The sequence below is a fragment of the Buteo buteo genome, chromosome 2 (assembly GCF_964188355.1).
Source record: "Buteo buteo chromosome 2, bButBut1.hap1.1, whole genome shotgun sequence".
Taxonomy (NCBI): Eukaryota; Metazoa; Chordata; class Aves; order Accipitriformes; family Accipitridae; genus Buteo; species Buteo buteo.
This window is the reverse complement of record NC_134172.1, coordinates 72,385,058-72,396,248: the sequence shown is the minus strand read 5'-3', so window position 1 is coordinate 72,396,248 and position 11,191 is coordinate 72,385,058. Positions and strand designations below refer to the sequence as shown.

The 11,191-nt window shown below is 42.0% G+C and overlaps 1 protein-coding gene across 6 annotated transcripts in view; it reads left to right on the top strand.

Moving 5' to 3' along the window:
• The first annotated feature begins 1,279 nt into the window (after nt 1-1,279).
• Nucleotides 1,280-11,191, top strand: part of ZNF217 (zinc finger protein 217) — a 28,786-nt gene continuing 18,874 nt past the window's right edge. For 4 of the 6 annotated variants that reach the window (XM_075019620.1, XM_075019606.1, XM_075019612.1 and 1 more), the window contains exon 1: nt 1,280-1,415. The gene's annotated coding sequence lies outside the window, so the exon portion shown is untranslated. Of the gene's footprint in view, nt 1,416-2,107; nt 2,647-11,191 lie in introns of those variants that run through there. The other 2 variants (XM_075019597.1, XM_075019589.1) reach the window with 2 other exon arrangements.

Here is an 11,191-nt window from a genome sequence, read left to right as displayed (position 1 = left end):
TTAGTTGCAATTATTTTAGAAATGTCCTCCATTCAGGCAGGATGATTTTTATATTGAAGCAAATAAGCCCCTGGGTGTGATCTAAACCTACTGATGTGAACTAAACTGACTTTAACAGGTCCCGGTGTGTCTTTGGGGAAAAAACAAGAGGAGAGACCACACGGAGACTCACCTCTTTCTTATCCCATTTACTTGAAGAAGGTGCTAACCTCAGGGTCTAGCAGAGATTAAGCGCTTCGCTAACAGTATTACAGATTGCATTTAACTCCTAAAAAGCTCCTCAGCTCCAAGCGGAATACTCGAAAAAAAAGTATTTTAAGTCTTTGTCTGCCGCATTTAATTCCGCTCCAGCGTCCGTACCTCTGGAGAAGAAGTAAGGCTACGCCAGAGGGAACAGCTGAGCGCTGACGGCTGCCAGAAGAAACGCGAAATACACGGCTCCTTGGCCTTTTGGGGGTGATGCCCACGGCGAACCGCCGTGTTTCTGTGGCGGTCCCCGCGAGGAGGGGGCAGCATCGCGGCCGCGGCCGGAGGTCACCGGGTCTGCCGGTGGCGTGGCAGAAGGACGCGGCTCGGGCCATTCTACCCCTCAACGACCCCGCGGCCGACACTCGAGAGCCGCACCGTTTGTTTTTTTTAATTTACATTTGCAAAGACGAGGCTCTGGGAGCAGCCCAGACCGATCCGGCCCCGTGATGGCCCCCGCCGGGTGCTCGCTTCCCGCCAAGGGCGACGGGAAGGGCTTCACAGAGCTCCCCTCGGCCGCGTTTTGTGATTCAGGGAGATAACCATCGCCCCCATCGTCCCTGAATCACAAAACACAAAAGCCCGCCGGGGCCCCGACCCGCCGCCCTTGCGGGGGCCCTTGCCGCACCGCTCGCCGACTCCCGCGCTTTCCCCTCACGCCGCGCGCGGCGCCACAAAGGGAACAATCGCCGCGGCGCTCTTCGCCTCGCCCGCCCGCCCTAGGCCCCGGACCAGCCGCCCCGAGGCAACACCGGGCCAAACGGCAGGCAACGCTAGGCGGGCCGGAGGCCGCCGGGCCCCCCGCTACCGCCCCCAACCCCTCCGGGGCACAGTTGTTTAACGCCAGGGCCGGGCCGGGCCGCCCCTCCGGCCTCGAAGGGCTCGCCCGCCCCGCCGAGGCTTGGGAGGGAGGAGGGAGGAGGGAGGAGGAGGAGGGGGCGTGGCCGGCGACAATCGGGAGGCGTGGCTTACGCGGAGCGGGGCGTGGCCAAGCGGAGGGGCTGCCCGAGCAACAGCTGCCGCGGGAGCGGTTTACAAACAGTGCCCCGAGCGCGAGCGCCAGCGCCGCCGAGTCCGGGCTCCGGCGGCACCGCGGGCGGCCGCCCCCGCTCCCCTCCTCCCTCTGCCCCCGCCTCAGGATGCCGGCCGGGGAGGCGGCTCAGGCACAGGTGAGGGAGGGCTGGGGGTCAACTTCCAGGGGCCCCCCCTCCTCCCACCTCACAGGGGGCACCTGAGGGAGGCGCAGCCCCCTTCCCCTCGGGGCGGTCTCTGCCGTGAGGGGCTGGGGGTGTGACTGACCGCGGGGGGTCGGGGGGGGGGGGGAGCTGCCTTCTGGGACGTTTTGAGGGGGTGAAGAGGGGTGGCCCCCCCCCCCCCCCCACCTCAGAGCAGGGTCGCCCATTCCCCTCCTGTCCCGGCGCCTGGGAGGCTGGCGAGGCGCACTGACCGCCCCTGGGGGAGAGGAGGAGGAGGAGGAGGAGGAAGGGCAGGTGTGTGGGGGGACGCGGCTCCCGGGGGTCGGGGGGGGGAGGAAGGAAGGGCCGGGGAGGGGGCCAGGTGTGTGGCAGCCGGCCCACCTCGGGCCACCCCCCCCCCCTCCCCCAGGTAACGAGCCCCTCCCGCCGCCCCCTCCCCGGGGGCCGGCCGGCCCGCAGCGCCCGCGGGCGGGCAGGGGAGCGAAAGGCAGCGGCGGGCGCGGAGGGAGAGAAACCCTTCTTCCCTCCCTCCCTCCCACCCGTAAACTTCTCGCTGTCCCCAATTTCCTTCTCCTGCCCGGGATCGCCTCCCCCTCCCCTGCTCCCCCCCACCCCCAAGGAGGTGTCTCCAACTTCCATTGTATACCTGGGTATTTGCTTTTAAATACTCGAGGCGTCGAGCCTGGGTTTTGGGGGTGCTTTTCTGCCGGGTGGGGGTGGAGCGGGAAGAGACTATTTCTTTGTGACTCAAAAGATGTTCCTGGAAGAAGGATTTGTAGTAAGTGGCTCATGGGGCGGAGGGGGGGGGGGGGCTTGTTAATGAAAAGTTTATTGATCCGTTTTGCCAGTTTTTGTTTCGTTTACCTTTGTCTTCTAAAGACTGAGCCCTTCCTGGTAATTTTTTTGGCATCGTGTTTCTCTTTTTTTTTTTTTTTTTAAGGGGAATAGGAAGTTTAGAAAATAAATAAATAAGCCTCAACTGACTTCTTAGGCAACAAAAGACGTTGCCAAGCGAGGACAATAAAACTCTAGAATATCTAGAGATTGTATTTCGTTCCTGTTCCCTGATACCCACTGGACTTTCTGTTTCTGGGTGTGGGGTTTTTTTTGTTTGTTTGTTTCCCACACAGAAAACCTGCAGCCAAAGTAAGGTCTGTATGTACTCTTAATGAGCCATCCCATAAAATGCGCTGTGTGACTCCCAGTAAGTATTTGAATTGAAGTGTAATAGTTTTGAAGTGGTGGTGAACAAAAATCTTTATGTTGGGTTATTGATCTGCTGATGAAAGGCGTTTGAATTTGAAAAGGGTTTAGTTTAGGGGTGTTGTGTGTGTAAAGGTTTTTTAAGGCAACAACATTTTTTTTTTTCCATTTCTGAAATGACCTTGAGAGCTTTAAAACTACATCAGTTTCTGCCAGTGGGTTTGAGGGGGAGGCAGTAGCAGAAGGATCTAGTGAAAATCGAAAATAGAAATAGGAACTGAAGTAGATGCAGTGAATATTTTCTTATACAAGTATGTGAAAAGGGAAGTTTTTGTAAGAATGTGTGAAAAAGAAGAGAGGGAAATAACGCAGTTTCAGATGCAAGGAGAGAGAGGGAGCATATCATTCTTCACATTTTATTAGGCCCTGAAATGCAGAAGTGATATGATCTGGAAGACACAGAAATAAAACGCCTAACTACAAGTTGAATAGCAGGCATTGACTTGCTGACCAATGCTTACATGCTTGTTGGTTGGTGGGGGCTGGTTTTGTGTCTGCAAAGGTATCAGAGCACAGTGCTATGACAATGGCTTGCAAATGCTTTAACGCCATGTTTTATTGCTCTTAGGAGCTCTTATTAACTGTAGGTTTGGGAATACGACTAATACTTTAATTTGTGATGTCCACAGTAAGGTTTAAGCGTTTCCTTGGAGAATATAAAAGGACAGTTTCAAATAAGTAGGATAAACTGCATTCTTTGGCAGAGGGGGAGGGAAAGGGTGGAGGAGGGTGGTTTTTTTTTTTCTTCCCCTTTACTAGTTCTGTAACTGAGTCAATATTTTAAGATCTGTAGCAGGAATGTGGCTTTGTGATCACTAATCTTCCTGTAACATTTTTTTTAATAAGAAATATTGTAATTCTGTGCAAAATATTTGGATTTTATATCTCACAGCTCGTTCTTGAAATCAGTATGAGTTTTCAAGTTTTGTCTTTAAGTTTTTAGGATGATGAATATGAAAAACAAATAACTCTAGAAACATGGTTATTACAGTGATTATTGATTGGCTTGGCCTACAGCCAAGCAACTCTTCTGCATGCACCAGAGTTGCTGATTTAAATTCTATAGGTTCTTTTTCATATGTTAGCTTTTTTGAATCGTTAAATGGTATATATAGCTATTTAAGAACAGTAGATCAGTTTTTAGTTAAGGTTGTTCAATTATGTCTTCATCGCTTTGGAGTTGGTTGAATGACTTGACATGAGATTAAGCACAACAAAAGAAAAGGCAAGGGAACAACAGCTGCCTTCCAGTACCAGAGCACTAGTATTCTGAGCAGTTAAGCATTTTACCTTTTAGTACTGGTGTCAGGTTTAAATGTTAATATTTATATTCGTCTTTACAAGAACCTTAAGCATTCTGATCCTGGATATTCGTGTTTTGGGGTTGTTTGTCTCTTGCATTTTTAAGAAAATTATCTTAAGATCTGATACTGAGGAATGAATTGATCTCATTAACTTTTAAGACAAAAGTAGCAAACAGTCACCACTAGTTTGTACTTGTTTAGTTACTGTGTGGTAAGAACTTTAAGGTGTGTCCTTAATGGCAACTGACGATTCTTGCTGCGAAGCCTTGTTTATTTTAGGTAGATGTTTTATACAGAATTTCCAGTGGGACAAATTACTACACTGACTGCACTTATTCTTTCTGAAGACTGGCTTTAAGCATAAGAGAATAATTTTGCCATGCTGCAATCAGTATATATTTTAAAATTGAAGCCATTAAGTTTTGCTGTGTATTTTAAGGCTTTTCCTACTTCCTTTGTTTAAACATTCTTAAACAGTGCATATCATATATGAATTTAAAACATTCATATGGCATTATTGGGGCCGAATTTAAATTTAAAATTAATACCTACGTCCTTGTTGATCAAAATAGAAAAGAACATTTCTTTAAATATGTGGATGTTTTCTGGTTTTGAATGTGGTAAGAAGGCTATATTTGTATCTTGTAAACAAAGTTTCATATTAAGTAGTCTTTAGAGAATGGCTTCCAGGCTTTGGATTTGGGGATTTTTTTTTTTTTTTTTCACCCTTCTTCTTAATTTTAAGTGAATAATGTGTTTTGGTTTTGCTTTGTTATGGTAGGGGTGGGGAGAGCAAGGTTTAAGGTAGGGGCTAGAAAGAGGAAGATAATAAACTTTAGCACCTTTTATCAGACAGTCTTACACAAAAGGTTACTTCATTTTGGTTTCCCCTTTCATGAGGTCACACTCAAATTCCTTTTTGAGCACTTATTTCTAATCTTCAGAATCTATCTTCTTCTCCTTACTACTATATTTTCATTTAGAACTATGTTGATAGATTAATATCATATTTTATATGAACAAAGTGCTAAGTTATTACTGTGATCAGGGGGAAATAATTTTAAAAGGGAGCTGTGGGTTTCACTTGGACTTTCAAAACGGTGCTTATAATAAACTTTTAGTTAGAACAGTCTGAGAGTTTGTAATTAAGAAGCTCTGGGGAAATATTAAGTAAATTTTAACTTCCCTTTGTTCTTTGGGACTTTCTGTTGTCCCAACTCTTTCTAACCTGAATCTTGATTTGGAATTCATTGTCCTAGTAAAAGATTCCATACACTGTGTATGTAAATACACTCCCTCTTTCCTGTGTTATGAAATGCTGTAACTAGTGCTGGCATATGGAAAGAACAGTCGCCCCCCCCCCCCCCCCCCCCTTCCCTAAGGTAAAATGGGCTAAGCTTTCTTTTCTTTGCAAGAAGCTGAAAGAAGAGTTTGACCTTTGAACTCACCCTCACACTTCCACACTGCTTTCAGGATGATTAAATAACCAAGGATATTTGCCTGTGTCTTATGCTTATTTATCTCACTTAAAATGTTCTAATACTTAACTGTTGAGGTATTGTCTTTAAATATAGCAAGACAGTACATTTCAGTTACAGCAGGGCTGCCATTTGCCAGCTCAGCCCTCTTATTTTTGAGACTCTTGATTTAGAACATCAGCGTTCCAATCAGATACTCTTTCCATGTCTCATAACTACATTAATTTCAAACTGCTATTTACTTTTAATGGACTTTGGGTTGTTTCTGATGACCCTTGACTCCCTTTTTTTAAGGTGCCTTTAGTAACAGAAAAGTTTTTCTTTCTGGTGCATTAATACGATCAGGGGATTCTGCTGACTACTGTATGCATGCTTTTAGAGAGATGTGACTCATACCACAAGAGATTTGCAACTGAATACAAAAGTAAGGAAAAGGATATGACCAAGCTATGCAAGAGTCTCAATACGTGTTGTATTTTAGGATTAAAAAAACCCAAGCACACTTTTCCAGCCTAATCATACCTAGGTTTTTGTGCACCTCCAAACAGAAAGCTGCTTTGAAAATAATTTGGTTTTAGAAATCAACCTTTTTTCAGTGAAATTGCCAAATTATCTTGTTTTGTTGCTGATGAAAACTTGTTTATGCCAAACCTGGGTCTATGTCAGTGGGGAAAAAAAAATTAAAACTTCTACTGTTGTCATCGTATGACTTTGGTCAGAGCATAGTTTGTAGTTTATCATAATCTAGCTCTTTTGATTCTTCCTCGTTAATTTTTTTTAAGGGGGGCAGCAACTTCAGTGTTATGATAAGAACAGACATTCAAAGTAAAACAATGTATATGCTGGGAAAAATGAGTTACAAATCAAAAATGTAGGTGACATACTTGTTTTGAAATACAACATCTTTGAGTTCATTGTAGAGGATGGAGTTGGTTATCAGGCTGCCTTGAGAATTTCAAGAGAAAGCACAAGAGGAAATGTGGTTAGAATATGCAGGAAAATCTATGTAGATCAGTGTGACTTAAAGATTTGAGCAGAAACCCATCCAAGTATAAGTGAATAATTGACTGGATAGTGATTTTCTTTGTGCTAAAGATTTTATGTAACTAAAAGTATCAAAGTCTGAGTTTGTTTATGCGCAATGGGTACACTTGCATTTTTTCAGTGTAATAAAGTGAGTGCAGTTTACCTCTGACATAAACTACATAAGGGACATTAAAGGCTCTTGGACTGTGCTTGCACTTTATCATGATAGTTGAGAACTGGTGAAATCCTTGGGGTTATGTCAGCGTCTCTTTCTTTTGGTACACAGGTAGGAAAAAGCAAATCAGAGGTACTCCAAAGACTATGATGTTTAGTACATTGTAAGGAAAACGGATATAAAGGTAGTACAGAGAAGCCACAATTTCTGTTTATCTTTAATGTTTGTTTCTAACCTTTTTTCTGATGCTAGTAAAATTTGTATATGAAACTGCCTGTTTGAAAGGTCAGTTTCTTGTGGATGCTAACTCTCCTTTCTAGGACAGTTTGGTGCTGTGAAGTCCAGTATGTTGGACTACATCATCACATACATCCCTTCAGTCCACTAGTGTGAGATAATGTGATGCTAGGCAATTAAACAGGTTCAATCTCCCATCAGTTTATGTGGGTCTCTGGAAGATCTCCCACCTGCATGGAAGAAAGGATGCAGCTATTTGAAGTGTCAGTTTCTAGCACTTTTCTATTTTGGTATCTTCAGATGCTAGTCCAGGGAATGACTTAAGTAGGAGTAAATGTCTTTCCCTCGGACTGTGTACCTTTTTCCGTCTTTCAAGACTGATTTTTGCAAATACATAATTGTGGATATGTTTGAAAGTGACAACTTCAAAGTACTCTGCAGAGGGGAGGGATAAGAAGTTGCTGCTTTTTCTTCCAAGGTACAGGGGTTTGAGCTGTGTTGGGTAAGAGATTCAGAGTTGAAATCAGGTGAGAGCACTAGGGAAGATTAATGACCTTAACAAAGTGAAGTCTTTGGATGTGATTACTTCTCTCAAATTCAGGAATAGTAAAAGAATCTCTTTTCCTGTTGTTTCACCTGTGCTGCCCAAAGGGATGCAACTTGCCTGTAATTACTACAGAGGAACTCCTGGCTCTTGAGTAATAAGGAATTAAGTCTAATTTGGTAAACTCTGAATTTACCACTTCTTTGTAGTCGTGGGTGCTGGAGAGACCTAACATCCTTCTGCCAAGAAGTAAAAAAGTCACATTTGCTTTTAAGGTCTCTGAAAATATCTTCTTTCAAATGAAAACCAAGACTAAACATATAAGGCAGTCTATGTAAGGTGAGACTGACTCAATAAAAATGTATCACTCACTCCACCAAGAGACTCTTTACCTGCTGTGGAGAGAACAATAAACTGTTTTGTAAGGTAAGGGGTCATTGCCAGTTTAAGTGCATGTAACTTCTTGATTTAATGAAGTTGCATCATCTTATAGCAGTGGTGAAATGTGTCCCAGACTTATTTAAAATAGGATCACTCTTGTGTCTTTCAGCATTTCTACAACAGGTATTGGCCACTTCATATTGTCTAAAGTATACTTTGGTTTTGTGGTTCCTGAGGAATTCTCTCCTAATCAGAGGGGAAAAAAGGAGAAAAAAATCTGGCTGTTAGAGCAGTCCTTCTGAACTTTAAAAGTCAATACTTATTTGTAGTACTTCCTCCTTTAATGCCAAGAATTAGTCTCTTTTATATTTGCTCTTGCTCAGTGGAGGAAAAACATGTGCAAAATGATGCAAGCTTATATGTTCTCTGCTTTAAAAGGAATAATTACATCTTTTGATAGAAGAGGCATTCAGCTCACTGAGGAGACATATTCAGCTCATCCATCCCTCTGCCAAAACAGTTAGACATATAGCCTTAAAGAAAAAGGGACTCCACAGGAAAAGGTTTTTCAGAGAAAGGATATCCTTTGTTTCTATTAGTATAGATGTCTGAAATGGGGGGAGGGAGTTTTCCTAATATTGTTCATTATTAACTACTAGTTATTTTCCACTGGTGATTAAAATCCTGTTTGCTAGACTTCAGGGGGAAAATGACTTGCATGTATGTCTATCTGACTACAAAAGAGCTTTCAACACCAAATCTTTCTAAAGAGTTTGTGGAGAAATGCCTGAATAATAACATTCTTGCATTCTGGTGTATATGTCTCTGTTTCTTCAGTTCTGTTTTCATGAGTTGTTCTAGTATCATTGCATTGGAAAGCTCTGTAATGTTGTTAGAAGGGACTGTAACTGAGGAAAACAGAGTAGTGTCTCTCTTAAAGAGGATAAAAAGATAAGCCCTGAAAACGCCTCTAGGATAACTTTGAAAACTTCAAGTCTGAAGGATGAAGACTAACAAGGGGACTTAAGTTTGCAGATTTAGGGAGTGGAAATTCCAATTTGAGGTCATCTTTTATGTTCTCTTTTCAACCTGAACGTCTTCATTTTGATCTTTCCTGCAACTGAAACAAACAACTCTCTTCCTCCCCTTCCTCCCCCTAAATCTCCATTTCCTTTAAAAGCACTCATGTTAGTTCTTTATCAGACTGAACTGCTAACAAACTCTTTATTTAAAAACATTTTTGTACTTGAACACTTGGCATTGCCGAGAAACAATGTTAGGTGTACTCACGTGCTCCTCCATTAACAAAGAAATACACTGGGAAGTTGTGTTAAAATGATAGACTGTTAAAAGAATGGAATAGCTCTTCCCTTCCCTAGAAAGCAATAGAACACAGAGTAATGAAGAGTAAGTTATTGGCTTCATGTGGTGTTAGGAAGAAAAGCTGACTCTTGCCTTATTCTGCAAAATAATGTTTTATCTGTGCTTTTATAGTTTTCCAGTGTTTTAAGCCATAGCCAGATGGACAGTTGTACTCCTTCAGAAATAAGGTCACAGTCTATGCAGCAAATAGTATGTTGTCTTCCCTAGGTTTAGGGACTATCCTTACCTCAAATTGAGGTATGAAAGACATTTCTATCTAATAAAGGAAAACACCTTATTGCGCGAGGTGTGACATGTATGCATTTCTTCTTAAATGGAGAAAGGAAGTTATATGGTTACTATAAACACGGTAATACCTGTAGAGACAAACCTGAAATTTCATGCTGTGGATGTTTGGAAATCTAACTAATGTTTTGGAGCAACTGGTAAATTAGACCCTCGCAATAACAGTTTGCTTCACTTTGTGACTAAATATAGGAGCCTATGAAGGCCACAGCACACCAGTACTGCTTGTACAATTGAGCCATTGTCACTGATGGGTTCTGCAAACACTATACACACAGCCTAGGACACTATAGGTACTATCTCAAAAGTTTGGAGCTCTTGAATATTGTTAGCAACTACTTAGGGATAGTATTTCTGCTTAATATCCTGTGTGTGTACTAGGTGTGGTGCAACTGGCTTAACTTTATGCAATGATATATATGTATTAAAAAAAAAAGAAAAAAATGCTCTAAATAAGCTAAGTTCAGCCTTGGCTCAGGCTTTTATTTAAGAATTTGAATTTGTATTTATTTATACATGAGCTATTCTGCCTATGGTCAATATTATACCTGAATGTAGATGTGCCCAGACAAAACAGATAATATCCATAATGTGGTTTTTATTTGTGGTCTCAGTGAAGAAAAACTGCTGTTAACTGGTTCATTTTATTTATATATTCATTAGATAGAACTGGAACAACTATTCTGAAAAAGCAAAACTTTTAGATTGAAATAAAAAAAGGTGTTTAAATAACTTGTGATTTCCAATAAACAATCAGCAGTATAAGATGTATTTCATTAGCAATGCCATAGAGCAGCAACCTTTTCTGAGGTATAAACATACGAGGAGAAAGGAATGTTTCATGTAAAATGACTCTTAATATCCTGAAATTTCTTGAAACACAAGGAAAACTGAAGATTTTTTTTAAAGTAGAATTGAGAGTTACATGAAATTTTCTCAAGTCAAATAGACACAGTAAAAATTAAGGTGGTTAACCTGCAGCAGCTGGCTCTCTGGTGGGTTTTCGAGCATGGGCTTCTTGTTCTTTGCTGGCACTGGGTTATGTAGGACTTGAAACCTTGTGGAACCTTAGTAGGCTAGTGAAAGAAACTCTGGTCATCTGTTAAAACAGTGATAGCTGCTACTGGCCTTCCAGTATACAGAAGAGTAACTAAGTATCATATACTTAGTTGTAACTCTTCTAGTTTTCTCACTTCTGTTTTTTAAGAAACTGTTGCAGCAACTTGGTTAACTTCTGTAATTGTTCCAGCTTGGGTTTTACAGTTTAACAGTAATTTTGCTAGCACAGAATTAGCAAGGTGTAGTTGTTTTTCCTGATACTAGTTATGCAACTTTTATTCCCACTGATCTGTAGTGTTTAAAATGAGAAATTCAATGATTAGACTTTGCTATTCTCTGAAAGGTGTGTCTAGAGTTTCTGTTAAATATTCATGGAAATTTTGAAATGCAGGAAGTAGAAATGCAATAAAATTGCTACTGATGGGTCATTTCCCAAAGAAATCTTTGAGACTGTAATATGTAGTCTTTGGTTGTGTAATTTAATAAAAATAAATTAAACTTCTCTACAGGCACTTAATTAAAGTTTTCTCTGTTTTAATAATCCATTTATATGCAGCCGCTTTTTGGTGTGGTTCTTAGGTTGTGTGGCAAGTGCAATGAAAACAAGACATTCT